The sequence below is a fragment of the Ambystoma mexicanum genome, chromosome 13, assembly GCF_040938575.1.
Source record: "Ambystoma mexicanum isolate Mex_15411 chromosome 13, UKY_AmexF1_1, whole genome shotgun sequence".
Classification (NCBI taxonomy): Eukaryota; Metazoa; Chordata; class Amphibia; order Caudata; family Ambystomatidae; genus Ambystoma; species Ambystoma mexicanum.
In genome coordinates, this window is record NC_090938.1 from 268630356 (window position 1) to 268650562 (window position 20207).

The window sequence follows — 20207 nt, forward strand, 5'->3', positions numbered from 1 at the left end:
AGCCAAGGATAGGTATTGCTGCCCTATTCTGGTTTAGCTGGAGGGGTCGCAGAGTGGAAGATGGTAGATTCAGGAGGAGGCTATTCTAATAGTCAATCCTAGAGAGAACCAGGGCTCGGGTAACATTGAGCCTCTGGGGGAAAGTGAGAAAAGGGAAAATTCCTTTGAGGAGGAAGAGCTGAAAGTGGGACTTCTTAGCAATGTACTGGGAGGAAGAAGAGAGAGGGGTAGAAGATGATTGACTCCAAGGTTAATGGCTTCAGAAGAAGGAGCAGGGGGAGAGCCTAAGGAAGAAGGCCAGAGTGAAGGGAAGAAGGAGGGAGCAGGGGCCCCCGATGGGAAGGATCTCAGTTTTACAGGCGTTGAGGCAGAGATCGTTGGAGGTGCTCCAGGACTGGATGGCAAATAGGCATCAGGGATGATAAAGGTTGCAAGAGGGTCAGCAGGAAGTTTCAAAAAGAGCTCTGTGTTTGCTGCATAACACTGGAAGTTGGAGGAGAAGGAGGAGATGAGGTGTGCAAGCAGAGCAAGATAAATGTTAAAGAGTCAAGAGGAGAGTATCGAACCCTGGGGGACACCACAGGTGGAGATGGAAGTAGGAGAGGAGAAGGTTCCCAGGATTAATTGGGAAGAGCGGTCTGTCAGCCCGTCCAGTTCCCATTCCCAGATACCAAGGGTACCATGGAGCCTTTGTATGAGGATGGAATGGCTGACTGTGTCAAAGGCAGAGGAGTGATCAGGAAGGATGAAGACAATTGGGGAGTTGGAGTTCAGAGATGCAAGCAGTTCTTCATAGGTGTTCAGAAGAGCAGTTTCTGTGCCTCTGGATGCTCCGAATCCAGATTGATGGCCGTGGAGATCACCAACAAGTTTGGTGTGTGTGTTGAGTTGAGTTGGGACAATGCCAGCATCTCCAGCAGCTTCCCCAGGAAGGAGGTGATGGAAATAGGGTGGTAGTTGGCAGGGCAGGTAGGGTCTGCTGAAGGTTTATTCGGGAGTGGGTGCACAAGGGAGTGCTTAAGGGAGGAGTGGAAAGATCCAGTGTCAAAAGAGTGAATGCAGAAATCAGCGAGTGCAGGGGCAAGAGAGACAATGTTATCCTTGATGGTCTTGGATGAGCAAGGGGAAATCTGTTTAGAAGCGACCTTTATGGAGCGGACAACTCTGACAACTTCTTCAGGTGTGACAGGGGAGAAGGACGAGAAGGAGTAAGGTGGAGGGTGGGGGGCAAATGAGGTAAGGAGGTGTGGGATGGGTTGTGAGGGTGTGTAGCAAGGGTAATCAGGATATCCTGAGTTTTGGTGGCAAAGTGTGTGGCCAGCATGTTGCATAGGGCAAAGTGTGTGGCCAGCATGTTGCATAGGGCAAAGTGTGTGGCCAGCATGTTGTAATGTCAAGATTATTGGTGATTGAAAGGTGGATGTTTCTGAGGGCAGAGTCAGAGGTAGAATCAGAGGTAGTGGTCTGAGGTGGGATGAAGGTAGACGCGAAGGCAGAAGCAGACACTTGTTTCATCGGGCGCATGTTAGCTAACAAGGTTGGCAGGGCTTTTGGGGGGGGCGGTGAGAGGGCCAAAGGGACCCAGGTAGGAGGAAAGGAGAGAATGGTCCATCCAGGCGAGAGGGGTGACTAGTGGGGGCAGCGAGAGAGGTCAGAGTGTATGAGGGTGTCCATAGTATGTCCAGCTGAGTGGCTTATGATATGGTATTATGTGGCATTCATAACACACCTGTACGCAAGTGTTTTTAGGAGCGAAAGGGAGAATGGAGAGGGAAAGCGAGGTGCAGAGGGCAGTGAAGAGGATGGATGCAGAGCCAGGGGAGTTCAGTTGGATGTTGAAATCACCCAGGAGGAGGATGTTGGAGGTAAATGAAAGTAAGGAAGAGAAGGAATCAGCTGATTCAGAGAGGAACAGGGTGGTGGCACTTGGTGGCGGTAAATGGTAGCAATGGTCAGGGTGGAGATGGGAGAGATGACCAACTTGCAAACCAGGCTTTCAAAGGAAGAGTATAGCTGGGTGGGTAAGATGGAAGCAGGAACCCACTATGGGAGGATTAAGGCAACCCCACTGCCAGTGCAGTGAGGTCGAAGCTTGGAGATGATGTTGAACCATCAGGGTGGAGGGAGTCAAAAGCAGTGACTGAGCTGGCATTGAACCATGTCTCAGTAAGAGCAAGAATGTCGAGGTCAATGTCTTCAATAAGGAGGCAGATGTCAGTGGAGTTTTTATAGGCTGAGCAATGATTAAGAGTAACCAAGTAGAGGAGGTCTGTGCCTTTGACAGTTTTCTGAGGTTGTGTACAGGGGCACGGTACACCAGTCAGAGGAGGGAGAGAGACACTAGAAGGGGTGAGATTCAGGAGAAGGAAGGAAGTTAATGAGAGAAGGCATGATCCAGTCAAAGATAAGGAGGTTGGGTTGTGGACCCTGAACCAGGATAGTGCCTGTGTGATAGACATTAACGAAACAACCTGAGGATGAGAAACCATCCAAGAGGACTACCCACTTGGCGCCACTGTTAATGGTAGAGGAGGTGGAAGGAGAGAGAGTGGAGATGAGATGGGGGTCTATAGATCTGGAGAGGGGACACAGAAGAGGATATCAGTGAAAACCTCTCTAGAGGAAGCGCTGACATAGGTGTCAACGAGGGAAAAAAGTAAACATACCTAAAATCGTTTTTTTTTTTAAAGGAGGCACAATGTAATGCAGGAAGTTCACAGATGAAAAAAGTAAACACACATAAAATCGTTTTTTTTTAAAGGAGGCACAATGCAATGCAGGGGGTTCATAGGTGAAAAAGTAAACACACATAACATAGGCACAAATGCAGTGAGAGAAGAAGTTGGTTAGTTGCTGCAAGGAAGTCAGAGTGCAAAGGAATAGTAAAAGTTTCAGAAGAGGTTGGAGGAGTTCAGGTTGAGACTGAATGCTTGAGTTTAATGAAGGAAATGGCAGACAGATTCGCACAAAGAGGATACCATGAGGAAGAAATAAAACGCATTTTAAGCAAAACCAACACCATCACCAGGAAAACTATACTGGAACAAGAGCAAACCATCACACAACCTCTTTTGATATATGTGACCAAATATTCGACACAGAGCAACAAGGTTAAGAAGACTGTGGAAAAACACTGGTGCTTTCTATCCGAAGATGGATACATGGGAAATCTCTATACTAAGACACCAATGTTTGCACATACACTCAGCAAAAACATGAGAGATATGCTAGTAAGGAGTGACATAAAAAAACAGTGAGAGACCCAAAAAACGTGGCACATACCCGTATCTAAACTGTATGAATTGTAACATGGTGCAAAAAGGAGAAGTAATATATCACACAAAGACTGGTCGTAAAATATTTTTGAAGAAACATGCCACATGTGACACCCCTAATGTGATCTACAGCATCAAATGCCCATGTGGAATACACTACGTTGGGCAAACTACCAGAAAAGCCAAAATTTGCTGGAACAAACATCAATCCAACATCCGGACAGGGAACATCAAATCTCTGGTGGCACGACATTTTAAGGAACCAAAACACCACACCTCACAGATGAAATTTCCAATATTAAACAAAATAGAAACAAGAGAAGGAACAAATATAGACATCAACAAAATTCTAAATCAAAAAGAAACATATTGGATTGAAAAACTTAACTCCCTACAACCAGGGGGCATGAATGAAGATTGACATTATGCATGTTTTCTGTAAACGAATATGCAGTTCTAAGGACACCCAGAATGTACATGGGCTAATATTATGGAGAGGAACAGTACAGGAGATTGGGATAAAAAGTGGAACAATACCAGCATCATATTGACATTATGGAAAGATCCCAGAAAATTGCATAGACACATCATATCTCTTCTAGATCACAAATACAGCTATCAGCTGCATCAAAGTTCCTCAACAAAGCGATTGAATTGGCTTTCTATTCACCTTATTTACTTTCTCTCAATCTCTCTTTAATCTACCAGGAGCAACAAACCATTTTCACAGTGGTTAATTTTAGACACCATACAAGTGGGTTGCATGCCCATGTTGACTGAATCTATTGCTTACACACACAAAGTAGAGGCTCACACTGGAACACAAAAAGAATAATTAAACTTGACCAATTTAAAATTGCTGCTAGCATTTGATGAAATCATCACACTGATGACGCCATCGCGTCACACGTGCCATGCGCCATTTTTTACATTAAAATCTAGCAGGTCACCAAGCTGTTCGCATCTCTGCAAAGCTGGCGCCCACTGGTGGAATACTACAATAAACCAAGTAAGCAGCACCCATGTTTACAACTCACAAAACTCTTTACAGGCATTACTTACCCCTGAATGCTATTGTCGGCATTTACTTAAACCAGTTAACATCTTTACATGCAGGTACCTAACCTAGGATTTCTGGAGTAGATGAACAAACGGACATCAAGGTACGACTCATGTTTGTATTCTGAACCGTAGTATTATACCTACATAATAACAATTTAGGTGCTTTTAAAGAAATTAGATGATTACCAATTTATTGATGTATTACAGAAACATTAAGGCACCAAATTGACAGGGAAACACATTTTTTGCTAAAAGCAAGTGAAGACAAGAAAAGACTGGTAAATATAAATGTGAAATTCTGGTTTAATTAACATATAACATAGTGAGACCACCGTAGAGTTATATTATGCATATCTTGTTGAACATGTTTTTTTGTATATCTTTATTTCTCTTTCTAGAAATAGTCCCTGAAGATGGTCATTATTGACCGAAATGCATTGGACGCATATTGCAACAGGTCCTTTCTCTGAACATTTTCTTTGAATAAATATTACCCTGCAAGAAACCTTTGAAATCATTTGATGAACCATAATGTTTTCATACCAAAAGGAATTACCATTACAGGAACCAGATAACAAACTTAGTGGATTTCTACCCAGGTCCTTGCAGCTATCTCAAACACCGAACCCCGACAAACACTTGGCAAATATAACATATCACCCCACTGTGCAAATGGGGTGTTTTCTGGTGACAGGACCAAATAACTGTAACAACATATGAATTATTACAGGAGTTTCTATGAATCAGGCTGTGTCCACTCCACCCAACTTTGTATATCGATAGTGGAGGAGTTCAGGCATAACTCACTTGCAGATCAGCAGGGATCATATGTGTCCATGGATGGAATAACATGTGGAAGCAGTAATTAGTCTGGAGGCCGAGTCATATGTAAATGAGGAGCCAAAGGCCTATGCCGGAAGTCCCGCCCCTAAGTTGCCTATATGTTTGGAACCAGAAATAGTAACAAGCAAGAGACCTGTAATCATGCCTATACCACGAGAAGCCTTTGAAGCAAATTATCCATTGAGGAGACCATTCTTTATGTACCCACGAAGAACTGACAGCCTTTTGGGAAAGATCCCTGAAGAGCATGTGAAGATGGATGAAAGAAGAGATTGGTCATGTCACATGAAGAAAGTGGCACACCTCAGAAGAGATGACAAAAAAAAAGATGTATAGACCATATAGTATCTGATGACGAAGTAAGAACTGAGTAAATGTTGACAAGCGAAATGAAGATCACACGTATGAAAAGCACGGAAGAAAATGACAATCATTATATAATTGTACAGATGCAGTAACGCAAGTAGACAAAGTAATCATAAGGCTGGCTATATGCCAAGGTAAATATATATATGCACAGGAATCTGGAAGTTCTACATCATATTTGAGCAAACTGGACCCCGTGAATAGGAGGGCTGGAAAAGTGTGGGGCAGCAAGATAAACTCAGCTGATAATAGAAGGAGCATCAAGGGGCCTGCTTGGCCAAGTGTCAAGGAGTGAAGCAGCCAAGAAACTAGTCATTTATAATGAAATGATACAATGTACGAGAAGGCGAGAAGCCGAGCTCCTGTTAAGGTGCGGTGGAAGGACATGGGGTGCCAGGTTTTATTCATTTAATATTATTAACGACAGTGATGAAGCTCAAACGTGGTCTCCAGTCACATGGTTAGATGAAAATAGACTCTTATGCAGGCTACGCCGAGACCAGAAGATAAAGTAATACCCACACTCCCTTTTTCTCCGAGGAGTGGTGCTACTTTACACGGCCGAATACAAAGACTATTCTCATGGCAGACAGCTTGACTGATGATGGATGATGGGCTAATTGGGTGGGGAGACATGGTCAAGCCATACCCACCAGCACCTGGGGTACCAGCATGCATGCTGCTAACCAGTGGAATATTCCAGAAGGGCACATACATGCCAACCAATTATGAAGGGCCACGTACTGAAGAGCCCTATAGTTTAGAGACCCAAGAAGACATTGGGCCTCATTACGAGTCCGGCGGTAACCGAGGCGGTAAAACTGCCTGGTTACCTCCGGAGTCATATTACCATTCCGCCTCTGTGATTCCCGGAATTACCGGGGCATTACAACCCCGGTTTTCCGGGAATCACAGAGGCGGAATGGTGTTAATCCCCATTCCCATTGAGTCCCAGAATGGGGATCATGGAAACACCGGCAGCATCTCGTAATGCTGCCGGTGTTTCCTCGTCCGCCTGCAGGCGGGCGGTGTTAAACCCGCCAGGTCAAACCTGGCAGCAACATCACCTCCCGCCTGCAGGAGTCGGGATCAGGCGGTCCGGAAACAACAGTGGTGGCGGGTTTACCGCCACCATTATTTCCGGACCGCCTGATTTGTAATGAAGCCCATTGTGTCTTTTATGACGCTCACAATGACTTGCACTAGGGACGGGAAGAGTTGTCCACCTGACAGTAGAGATCCAATCACAGCTATAACTAGATGTTTTCTGTTACCCAACCACAACCCTCCAGAAGTTTTTTAATTTGCCACGTAGGATGATGTCACTGATGACAAATATTTACTATTATTATTATTATTATTATTATTATTATTATTATTATTATTATTATTATTATTATTATTATTATCATTATTATATAATCTTGTTTTTTTATGAAATGTGAACAAGACCTTACTGCTGGACATCCGATGATATCTGTTGTACTCCCTGTATTAGATCATTGATATTAAAACAGACAAAAAAAATGTGCCACCTTCCGTCGGTTGAATTACTGATGTTTGAGTAATTTCTCCATCCCCATCCACCTTGTAGAGTGTTACCTTGTCTTAAAGGACCTAAAATGGTTCACATCGTTTAAGGAGGGGTAGGGGGGCCTCCTCAGCCCGGACAGGCACAGTCAGGGACCTTAGAATTGGCCCTTGTGGGGCGGGCCGGCTTCACCTACTGGCTCACCTGATTGGGCTTTTAATGGAAGAGGGGCTCAATCACAGCAGGGCTTTCCACCAAAAGACAGGAACTCCAGTGCCTACAAATCCAGCAGTGGCCATGATGGAGAGGATGGCCCTCAACTGAAGCCAAAGGATGGTAGAATATACACAGGCATACAGCAGCAGTGCAAGGTGGCAAGCATTTTTCTTTTAATTTAAAGTCTTGTGAAAGATAATTAATTTGTTTTTCTGACATTTTGGCAAAATGCATGTGCGCCCAGAGTGCCAGTGGTTAGGGGTCCACAAAAGCCCAACAGGGCTCACCTTTCCTCTGGGTGGTCAGGGGACTCCTCCAAGGCTTGTGGCGAGGAGCGAGCAGTTCTGTGCTTGCTGGGTGACTTCAGCAGAGAAAGGAAGCGGGGGAGGTTACAGACAGGGGCCTTAGATCAGGCCATAGGAGGCAGGCCGTCTTCACCTACCGACTCACCTGATTGGTCCTTTGATGGAGGAGGAGCCCAATCACAGCAAGGTTTTCCACCTTAAGGCAGGCACTCCAGTGCCTACAAATCCAGCGGTGGCCATGATGGAGAGGATGGCCTTCAACTGAAGCCAATGTATGTTAGAATGAACACAGGCACACAGCAGCAGGGCAATGCTGCAAGCGTTTTCCTTTTAATTTAAAGGGCCTCATTACACGGCCGCCGGAGTCCGGCATGGTGAATGGCGGAATTACCGCCCCATTCCAAGGTTGGCAGGGGCAGTAATTCCCCATTCACCATGGACCTGCCCTATTCCTATTTGAGCCCCGTAGGGCTCAATGGGAATGTGGAAGGAGCAAATAAGGAGCAAATAACGGTACCGCAATTAGCGGTCCCGTTATTTGCTCTGAAGTCCCTCAGCGGGTCCCATCCTTAACGTGTGGTCTGACCACACGTTAAGGACGGAACCCACTGAGGGACATCGTAGTAGGGCGGTAAGGGATTACCGGCAACGGTGCCCTTAGCGGTGCCGGTAATACCTCTCCGCCATCCGTGTAATGAGGCCCAAAGTCTTGAAAAAGATAATTAATTCGTTTTTTCTGATATTTAGGCAAAAATGCATGTGCGCCCAAGGCGCCAGTGACTAGGGCTCCACAAAAGCCCAACAGGGCTTAACCTTCCTCCTTGTGGTCACGGGACTCCTCCAAGCTTCATGATGAGGAGAGAGCAATTCCATGCTTGCTGGATGACTTCAGGAAAGAAATTGTACAAATTGGCTTTAAAATAGGTAAGGCGACACATGTGGACATTATGGCACTGACAATTTTGCCTAACCAAGCAATTGAAGGTAAAGTGTCCTTTATATTTTGCCTATATATATTTTAGTGCAGCCTTCGAACAGGTACACTGATCCAAATAGGGGGAAAATCTTAATCTTTGGGATATGGACACATTGTTGATGAACATGAAAATGAATCCTAATGTGAAAACTACATTTCATATTTCATGGCAATAGGGCCCTACCTGCGGAAATGATCACTTATAGGAACCTTAACCAAGATGGTGGGTCCAGTAAAAAATTTGGTAATGTAGCTGCAATTCTTTTACCACCACATTACCACTGCATTATTTATTTATTTGCATTGTTAAAGTGCTCACACAGCCCAGGGGCATTGAGGCACTATTACAGAATTTGTTGTTGTTGTCTTAGTTGCATATTTATAACGCGCTTAAATACCCAGAGGTTTCTAAGCGCTGACAAGGGGATCGAACCTGTGTTGCTTTGTGTCAACTTGCTTCCAAGGCGAGCACGTTGCCACTGAGCTATCGTCAGGTGGGGTGGAGGATTTGCCCCCAGCAAAAAGCTGGAGAGGAATCTGCATCCTTTTAGCAGAAAAATAGCATAATTACTTATGGCGGTAATTCAGCGGAAATCCCCATGGAGTCCTATGGATGCCAATAAATGGGGACTAACGCTGCCTACCACTACTTGTAATCCGGCAGTAAATCCACCAGACCAATTGGCAGAAACAGTAATGCTGTTTTTCCGTAATTTGGCAGAATTACCAGTAAACTCGTAATGAGCCCCTGTGTCTTCGCTGCTATGCATTTTAAACTGTGTCTGGTATATCTGCCTGAGTTGTTACACATTGCAGAGCTGTTCCACTAAAACATAGATAGGGCCTCAGTTCTGTGGTTGGCCTATGTGCACAGTATCCCCTGTGACACCACTTCAAAATAGCTTCAGAGATGAATGGACAATGTCCAAGATTTCCCCAACAAAAATTTACTTGAGATCAACATCATGAAATCTAAGATAATGTGATTTACTCATAAAAAGAGAAAACAAAGTGTATCTAGTTTAGGGAATTACACTGGATTAGAATCTTAGATGGAAAGATCACAGGAAGGAAACTAATCCTAAATCAATGCAGATGTTCAATGGTCTGCTAGTTATTGATAAAACAAACATGGAGATTCCTATTGTCACCTTTAAAAGATGCATTACATGGTAAAATACCCATTAACGTCTTTTGAAGAGCTGAGGTGCCCGCTTATGGAGATTTGTTTGAATTGCTAAATACATTATAAGTAATACTGCATGGTAATGACTTAGGGGGTAATTCATAGATTTCAGTGCAGAGGCAGCACACGTGAGCAGCGCAGAGAGGGAAAGTGCGCCAGCTTGCGCATGCCGTGTGCGCTAAACTGCCTTCTGGCGCACCGCGTATTCATGGATTTTCCAATCCATTTTGAGCGCTGGTGCAGAGAACATCCCGCAGCGCCAGTTACGCCCCCAAGATTTCCCCTTGCGCAAGGAAAAGCCATTGAAATCCCCAATGCAGCGCAAAGGGCCGCGTTAACCCTGCACCAGTTTACAGAGCCGGTACACTGTAATCGCTTGAAAATACTACGCGTACCCCGCTCACGGCAGCCAAAAGTGTGAAAATGTACTGGTGCACCCCTCGGAATATGCGTACCTCGCTCGTGCCTGGTAAATTGTGTAGAAAAAGCACCCCCCTGTGGCATGGGCTGCCTGTAGGGCATGCCTAGGGTGGATGGCCTGCCTGTGAGGCATGGGGAGTGTGAGTGGGCTGCCTGTGGGGCATGCCCAGGGTGGATGGGGTGCCTGTGTGTATTTCAGGGGTGCATGGGAAGTTGTGCATGTGATAGGCCTTGGGTGAGCGGGGAACGTGTATTTCGGCGGTTCGGGGGAGGTTTCACATGCGATACTCTAGGCAAGAGTGGGGTACGTGTATTTGGGGGGTACGCAGGGAGTTTCACATGCGATAGGCCTTGGGCGAGCGGGGTACGTGTATTTGGGGGGTACGTAGGAAGATTCACACGCGATACTCCAGGTGAGAGTGGGGTACGTGTATTTGGGGGGTACGCGAGGAGTTTCAAATGCGATAGGCCTTGGACGAGCAGGGTACGTGTATTTGGGGGTACGTGGGAAGTTTCACACGCGATACTCCAGACGAGAGCGAGGTAGCCCTGCAGGCAGCCCACACCACAGGGGACTACCCTACAACCCTCACCATGCCCTGCAGGCAGCCCACATGGCACCATGCACTTGTGAGCGCACTTGTTAGCCCCGACTCATGTCTCCCACCCATTGACGGGCTCCTGACAGCAGGCCCCGACTCATGTCCCCCATCCACCCACCCACCATTGACGGGCACCTGCCAGCAGGCCCGACTCATGTCCCCCATTGACGGGCACCTGCCAGCAGGCCCCTACTCATGTCCCCCATTGACGGGCACCTGCCAGCAGGCTCCGACTCATGTCCCCCATAATTGACGGGCACTTGCCAGCAGGCCCCGACTCATGTCCTACACTCACCCACCATTGACGGGCACCTGCCAGCAGGCCCTGACTCATGTCACCCACGCACCATTGACGGGCACCTGCCAGCACGCCCTGACTCATGTTCCCCACCCACCCACCATTGACGGGCACCTGCCAGCAGGCCCCGACTGATGTCTCCCACCCACCCATCATAGACGGGCACCTGCCAGCAGGCCCTGACTCATGTCCCCCCACCCGACACGTCAACACACTCCAGACCCATGGCCCTCATGGCCACCCAAATCCCACCCCACGCCACCCCAGTCCAAACACCCAACCAAGCATTCCATCCACTCCACATTGAATTCCCAATGTCATGATAGAAAATAAATAACCAGCATGCTCATGAATACATGTCCCTCAGACCCACACAATGGCGACAGATGACTGTGAAAAACCACATTTTGACATGCACAAAACAAATGAGAGAAGACCACACAAGTAAAGTATAGAAAAAAAGTGTATTGAAGAACAAACCAAATGAATAAAACAAACGCACACACCAACAGAAGTCCAAAAAAGATAAAAGAAAATGAATGCTGTAACCAATAAAAACCAAAGTAAAATGGCTCCAATGGGTCCGTCCTTCAAACAAAAATAAGAGTTTAAAAAACCAAAGTATTCCACCAAGGGTCCAAGAAAATGAAATCCAGGTCCAAAACTATTTACAAATGAACATCCAAGGGTCCATCAGCCCAACAATCCAAAGGAAACCTAACCTAAATCCTACCTAATTAATAACTATATACAAAAAGGCGGTTCATAGTCCATGCGCCCCAAAGGAAAAAAAAATAGAAAGAAAACTTGCACCTACAGAACTATTTACAAAGGCGGCGGGCAAGTCCAACGGCTCACTTATTGATGTCCCGGGCCAGGGCATCATCGAACTCCTCTTCAACTTCCTGGAGGCGGGCCTTTTCCCTGGCTCCGAGGTCTCGCAGGGATAAAGCCATGACCACCTCCAACTCCCTGCGAATTTCCTTGAGGAACTCAGCCCGCCTCATCGCCCTGCGCATGGAGTTCTCCACCCTGATCATAGTGAGCCATGCCTCTCCCACCCGCTGCCGCTCCGCATCTATTTGCTGGCCCAACCGCTGCCACACGGAAGACACTCCCAATAAAGGGTCCTCCTGCCCTCTGGCCGATGCGCTTCCACCTTGAGCCTGCTGCTGCCATGCATGTGCCCTGCCTGTCAATGCCTGCATGTCCTCCTCCTGCTGGTGTCCAGTTGTTGGGGTGGCCACCCCTGCTGGACCTCCGACTCCCGACTGTGGCAGGGATGTGTCCTCCCCAGCCTGGCCGCTGAGTCAGGGGCAGCTCCACAGGGTGGCCAGGTGATGCTTGGCCAGGAAGATGGCATGGAGGATGACTGGCACATAGGGGGTTCAGTTGAGGAGAGGGTCGGTAGAAGGTCCAGCACACGGAGGAACCTAGCCCTGGTGACCCGTCCTAGTAGGTCGACATGGTCAATGAGGCATCCGAAATAACGTGCATTGTCCACACGGGAACCCTGCACATCATCCCGAATGCCACGTTGATGCAACGCCACCCCACCCAGGACAGGCTCAACACTGTCCCGGATTGCAACGTCCGCAGGGAGAGGAAAGCCAGTTGTTGTGTGCGCATCCCCTCCCTGAAAACCAGTCTGGACGAAGGCATCCCTGCTGGTGCGGGATGATGCAGTCACAGGATCGGGGACAGGATTACACACTTGCACCTCCGCGGCCGCCTGTGCTGCCTCCTGTCCCTGCCCCTGGACTGCACCACTATCACCAGTGGAATCCCCCACCAGACCCCATGTGTGGGCCTTCCACGGCCTCCTCCTCAACCAAACCCCCCCACCAACCTGGATGACTCTGTGCCATCTTCCTCCATAGGCCCCTGTGGGGTCTCAGCTGCCCCTTCTGCTGCACCAGAATCCTCACTCCCCGACAAGATGACAACATGGGAGGGGAGCTGGGCCTTGCGTCTCTGGCTGGCGGTGGGATCCCTGCCGCTGTGCTCCAGAGCACCGTCTCCGCCCCCTTGATCAGTTGACGCTGCAGACAGGGAGAGACAGAACACAGGCATCAGGGCACTGTACAATGATCTGATACACACATGACAGGTGCACATGAGTGGCAGTGTCAAACTTCACACATGGCATCACACTCCCCAACACACATATCATTTGAACCCACACACATGCGCAAATTAACAGGAATGTTGCAGCAGGCAGCACCATCCATACAAATACAACAGCATGAGCATCCGAAGGTTAGCCTGACGTCCCATGCAACACGGGGAGTGCCGAACACATGCACACAGGCCACCAGACATACATGCAACTGTACATCTCCACCACCTGTCGCAGAGAAATCATCGGCATCCATGTCACATCTGCCAATCAGCCTCTGAAGGACCTGGAGGTGGAGCGCTGGGTGTATGCGTTCCAGGACCCTCATCTGGATGTTAGTAAGGCGGACCCGGCACCACTCTGCATGAGCTGCCTTCAAGAGGCAACGGGCCTTGCTGAGGGTCCTGGACCTGAAGTCCTCCCAGCGCTTCCGGACGTGTTGCATGTCGCGGGCTGCCACCCCCTCCACGTTGATGGCAGCCACAATGTCCTTGCAGATCCTCTTCTGTCCTTCATTGTTGGGGCGTGAAATTCCGAAGAGGGCATCATAATTCACCAGGACTTGCTCCACCAGGATACCAACTTCTGCGGCACTGAAGCTGGTAGCCCTCTGCCTCTCTGGCTGGGGGTTGCCAGTGTTCTTCGATGGTGTTCCCCCCCGACATGGCAACCCCCGAGGCAGGTGTGGGTGGGCAACTGGACCCCTGCAGATGGCTGACCTGCAGGCACCAAATAGCAGGGCATGTGGCCAGCAGGCAGGCAGCAGAAGACGGCAGATGGGAGCGGGCTCGGGGCTCTGAGGGGCAGGCAAATGGCCCTCTGGGCAGGAGCGTGGTCTTCCGTGTGTTGTCGCGTGGCCGACTTGATATGAAGTGATTTGGCACGTGAAAAAACTACACGTCAGCGTGTAATTCGGGGAAAGGCCCTTAGCGCGTAAGCGCGTCTGTGATGTGACGCGCACGGGCATTTCCCTCCACATGGGTGCATGTTGATTGTACACGTGCAAAAACTGCACGTCTGGGTGTCACTGCATGTAATTGGAGGAAAGGCCCTTAGCACATACGCTCGTAAGTGACGTCGCACGTGTGGGCTGTGTTAAAAGGTACGCGTAGGATGCCATTTTCTTGTACGTGCTTTTTGTGGAGAGCGAGCGAGTGCATGTCTTTTTCAAATTCTTTTTCCAGGCAGACGGTGAGTCGCGCACGTATTTTTCAACTGTGGTTGCCCCGGTGTGTTGGGTACCCATTCAGAGGTCATTGTAGCCTGCGTGTACCATCCATACACTTATTTTTGTGTTTCAGGGTGCCACAGCATAGTGCAGGTTCTTTATTCCATGCACGTGGGCTACGAGAGGTCGCATGCATGTTAAATTTTGTTTTTGGGGTGCCTGAGTGTCGCGTGACCCGTCATCTTCCCCCAGGGGTCGCAGACAGCCTTGCTAGGGTACTAGGATACATATTCCATCTAGTACCCTGCCCCTTTCACCCCAATTGTTTACTGCACCTCCCATTCGCACAAGAACATCAGTGGCATGGTTGGGAGGTGACCAAGTGGTAAGGGAGGCAAAGGTGGCTGACCTTCAAGAGGTGACCACGGTAGGGGACATGGCCAGGATGTGCAGGGTGGCCCAAGAGGCCAGTGTGTGGAGGACCAATCAGGGACACCTATTCCCCCCAATGAGTCTGGGAGATGCAGCTGACACCATCCCAGCTCAGGCCTTGTTAACACGGCCAATATTGACAACCGAACCGGCACAGGATGACTCCCAGGCTGACTTCCGTGTCACCAAGTCAAAGCCACTTGTGGCGGTGAAAGTTGCTGTCACCAGGCCACGTGGATATGGGGCAGCAATGTCATCTGCTGCCCCAAGTATCCAGGGTGAGGAGGCTGTTGGGGCAGCTGCAGCTCAATCCACCCCAGCTCCGAGTCACCCAGCCGGGACAGTGTTGGTCCAAGTCCATCACACCGCGGTTGGTCCTACCAACACCATCCAGCAGCCAATGCCTACAGTGAGACCTTTGGTAATCATGCCTTTGGCTACTTCTAGTGCCCAGTCCACCTGCACTTCAGCCCCTACCAACCAGAGCGGCGTAAGCCACTCAGGATCCGCACCACCTCCCAAGAGGAAGACGGGTGCTCTTGCGGTACAGGCTGGGACCCCAGACACGGCTCCCCCCTCCGGCACGTCAAGGAAGCGTAGTTTCAATGATGTGGAACTAGACGCACTTGTAGGCTACGTGTCGGCCCATGTCCGCGAAATGCTGGTGACTGCAGGGTGCAAGATACAACTGCTCAACGTAGGGCCCACTGGCAGTGCATCGCGGACCAGATTAGTTCCCTTGGATTTGTGAGGCACACAGCTGATGATTGCTCTAAGCGGTGGAATGACCTCAAACGCAGAGCAAAGAACAAGCTCGCTTCCAATCATGCCTCTACTCTGGTGACTTGCAGTGGGTCTCCCAGAACATGAGTCTACCTCTGGAGGCTTCATCACAGAGGATCAGATCCAAGGTGTGGGAGACCTACCAGATCTTGAGGCAATGTCCGGTGAGTCGCCATATATGTGTGTGCAAACCATGTGTATGTTGCTTGGGTGATGTTTTCTGATTGAGTGCCAGGTGAGGCTGTGTAGTCATGACTGCCATGGGTCACCCATGTGGTGCCTCCAAACCATCTCCCGGCCTGGGTTTGGGTTTTACAGTATCCCTTCTGACCGCAGTTGACAATTTGCACCTGATTACTGCACTTGCCCTTCAACTGCCATCATGCCACAACATTGTTCATACTGTTTTCCTGTACATCCTGCCTGATTGATGAAATCCTGTGCATGTTTACGACACATTTTTGTGCCGTTCTGCCCCAAATGTAGCATACTTCAGACATAGATTACACCCCACAATGCCCCACATTTGTTTACTTATTATGGGAATGATTTCTTCAATCAGGCTGATTGAGTAATGTGCACCTATACATGGCTTGCTCACAATCACTTCGGGGCCCTGTTTGAATGTTCAACATGACAATTGTCTTCTGCCATGTCAAAGTGACCAACCATTGATGTATCCATGTGCCAGCCATCACTGCATTAGTGAACCATGGCTTTGTTGCAGCGTGTGGCACATGCATGTTTTGTCACACTCTTTTGCATGTTCTATTTCATGATGTCCATCTCACATGGATGGGTGACAGTACTGATTTGCTACCATCTGGGTGGCCTTGTCAAATCTGCCATGGCTATGCTATGTGCCATCTGTGTGTTGGCATGTGTCATGTATGTGGATTGTCCATGCCACTCACAGACTAATGTGTGATGCCGGTGCTATGCAGCATGCAGCACATGTGTTGCTTTCCCATCTTGGAGTCCTCAGTGGCTGCTTTTAGGCTCCCCTTCCACTTCATTGCCAGTGCATGCATGCCAGAGTTACTGTCATGTGTGACATGTGTCATGTATGTATTTGTTGTGTACCTCGTGATGCCTATGTGTGTGGGCTATGCTGCTCAAGCCTGTCTTCATTACTTTTCTTTTATGTTTTTGCAGGTGATGAGGCACTAGATGCTGTTGAGGAGGAGGAGATGGCGCAGAGGCAGGAGTACTCACAGACACAACCAGGCACCAGTGGAGGACGTGGGGTGGTGGTGGGTGAAAATCCATTACTCCTACAGACCATCGTGTCCAAGGGTGTCACTGGGTACACCTCTGCAGACCTCTACAGCTAAGGTGATGAATCTAACAATGAGACATATGTCCCGTTGCAGGTGAGTGTTTCTGGCAGAGATGCTTTTCTGTCCAACCCACCTGCACTGGGGGTAGACCCTGCTATGGGCCATTCAGTGTTGGAATGTCTGCCTGTGGCGGTTACGGATGCAGGGTCACACTCCACTACATTTTCTCCTGTTCCTGGGCCAGCAGATCAAAGGAGGAATGCAGTCCTGCAGCCTCAGGCAGTGCCAGCACAGCAAGGTGCACATCACCTTGCCCCAAACAGGTGTGGTGCCCGCCAACGTGGTGGCCGTGCGCCACCAGGCATTACTGTGTGGGAGAACTCCATATATACTATTGCAGCACAACAGGGGGCATCATGTGAGATGATGGTGCAGGCCATGGACAGGGTGGCCACTTCCATTCTCCCCCCTGAAAGGCAGGTGGAGCTCCAGCAGCAGGCAACAGAGTCCATGTGCTGCCTACACAGGGAGGACATGTTGGCGTCGAACAGGGACCGACGGGCTGAACTGGAGACTCTGCGCACAGCCATAGCTGCAGAGTCACAGGCCCACAGGGATGCCCTGAGGTTAGAACACAGGACCCTCAGAGATACTCTGGGTGCACTTGAGGTGTCCCAGTATACAAGGTCAGAACAGCAGCTGGAGCAGCTAACACGCACACTCTCAGCTGAGCTCCAGGCAACCCGTGAGGAGATCCGGGCATCACGCGACGCCTTGCAGGCAGAAATGCGTGTTACCCATGAGGTGCTGCATGGTGATCTCCGTACCATCATCCTGCAGAACCAAACCTTTCAGACCCGCATGCTTGCTGCCATGGAGGAGCATGCCAGGGCTTTGCGTGGTCTGCCTCCCATATCACGCCCACCTTCTAATGTACCACCAGAGGGTGATGACAGCGACGGCAGTTCTCCCACTGTAGGGTAGCCGTGCAGGCCCTGAGCCCATGGAGGGTTTTTTTTCTTTTTTTCTCAACATCCACGCATGTGAGTGTTGGGATGCACCCTGTACCTCCTCCCTCCTGGTTCCCCCCCCCGGTCGACACATGACCTTTTTATTTATTTTATTTTTATTTTTTTATTTTGTTTTTTTTTCAAATTTCATTCCGAATTGCAAAATAAAATTAGTATTTTATTCATGTATTATGTTTTTTCATCTTCTTTTTTAAATTTATTATTTTCATTTTATTTTCATTTGTTTTTTTAATTTTCATGATTTTTGTTAAATTGTATCCAAATTTTTCATTCATTATTTTATTTATTTGGTTTACTTTACATTTACTTTTTCTTTTCCTTTATTTAATTTGCTTTTTTATTTTTTTGTTCATGACCATTTTCTTTCACATTGTGAATTCATGTCACAGTGTGTTGCTTTGTGCAGGCTTGTCCTGTCTTTTGGTTAGAAACTTGGGTTCCTGACACACACGCCCCTCCTTCCCCTTTCCATGGGCTCGCAAAGGGTGTGACCAAGTGACAGTAACTTACACAGGGGCATTGGGCTCCCATAAATTGTGTGGGGAGTCTGTAGTCTAAACTGTGTATACATCCCTAGTGGGGATTGGTGTTCATTGTATATGGTTTACATACAAGACATTTTCCATATCTACATGTAACTTCTTCATGTCTTAACAAGCCTGTCTCCACTGCAGATGCAGGTCATGTTGTATGCAGTACACTGCCACATTTGGCTACCAGCAACACACTACAGTTGGAAGGGGTCTATGTACTGCCTTTGTCAGGTTGTGCCACTTGCTCTACTTTCATTTTTTACTGTCATATGTTGCCACTGTTGGAGCCTGTACTGATGTTTTGTCTTGCTGGTAAGTAATTGTTCATGTGTGTTGTTTTTTTTTCCATTAGTGAGAGGAAATTGTCTCTGGCCTGTTTCCATTTGGGACGGTGCACTTTGTGACACTTGTGTCATGTGTTGTGCATTCATTTGGTTGCTTTCACATTGCATGCCATGCCATGGTGTGTTGGGTAGCTGAGATGGGGTTGGGGGGGGTTGGGTGACATGCCACTATTTGGATGTAGTATTTTGCAAGGAGGTAGTCCTTCATGCTGCATTAGTGTGTGCCTTTTACTGACACAGCATTGGGTGTGTTTAAGTAGCTAGGGATGCACACAAATTATCACTTCCAGTTAAACAATCTCAGGGTGGTATGGTTGTGACAGTTGACTGTCCATTTTGTCATCATCATAAATTGTCAGCTGGTATGTGCCAGGCCTGTGTGCACTCCGCATGGGTGGGATTTTAGGTGAAGAAATTTGCCGCAAGCTGGGTACGGGCTGCCTCACCACATGCCCTTTCACCTCCCATGCGCAGCGGGCGTGCATGTGGTTGGGTATGTGGGGGCACCACCATGTCCACCGGCACGCCCGCCGGGTTGCAATGTTGTGCAGGACACATGCTGCCACTATGATCCTGCACACTACTGGGGGCGCATGTAGCAGCTGCCCACCAGAGCGGTCAAGGGAGTGAAAGTGTGACTTCAGCACTCTGAATGTGCGCTCCACTATGCCCCGGGTTGCAATATGGGCTGTGTTGTATCTTACCTTGGGTGGTGTGGTGGGGTTCCGTATTGGCGTCATCATGTGGGTACTCAGAGGGTAGGCACTGTCCCCTGGGGAGGTTATAATGGTTGTCATTAGTTGGGGTTTCCCATTTCTCAGTGTCTGACATGCATGCATGTGCAGAGGCATTTATACTCACGAATTAGCCATGCGTCGCCATGCCTCCCAGCTTCCGGGTCCCGGTTTAGGGGTGACATTCAGAATATGAAACTATCATGGCTGGACCCCAGATAGTTGGCATATACTGAGATGATGATTCCCTTGGCATCACATACAACCTGCATGTTGATGGAATGCCAATGCTTGCGGTTTCGATAGATGTGCTCAGTGGCCCTGGGAGGACGGAGAGCAACATGGGTGCAATCAATGGCACCAAGCACTTTGGGGAAGTGTGCCACCCCATAAAAGTCCTGGACGACAGCCTGCCTTTCTGCAGGTGTTCTGGGCATGTATATGTGCCTGCGGACTGAGGGGCGTGCAGACATGATCGCCAACACCTGGTGTAGGCAGCGTGACTGCGTGGCCTGTGAGACACCCCCAACTATGGCACTTGTCCGCTGAAATGACCCAGTTGCCAAGAAGTGCAGTACATTAAGCACCTTTTCCAAGGAGCTCAGTGCTTGGGAGCACAGGGTGGGTAATGTGAGGTCATCCTCCCACTCCCTGATCAGTTCTAGGATTTTTAGTGATGGAAACCTGTACCTCCCATTGACCT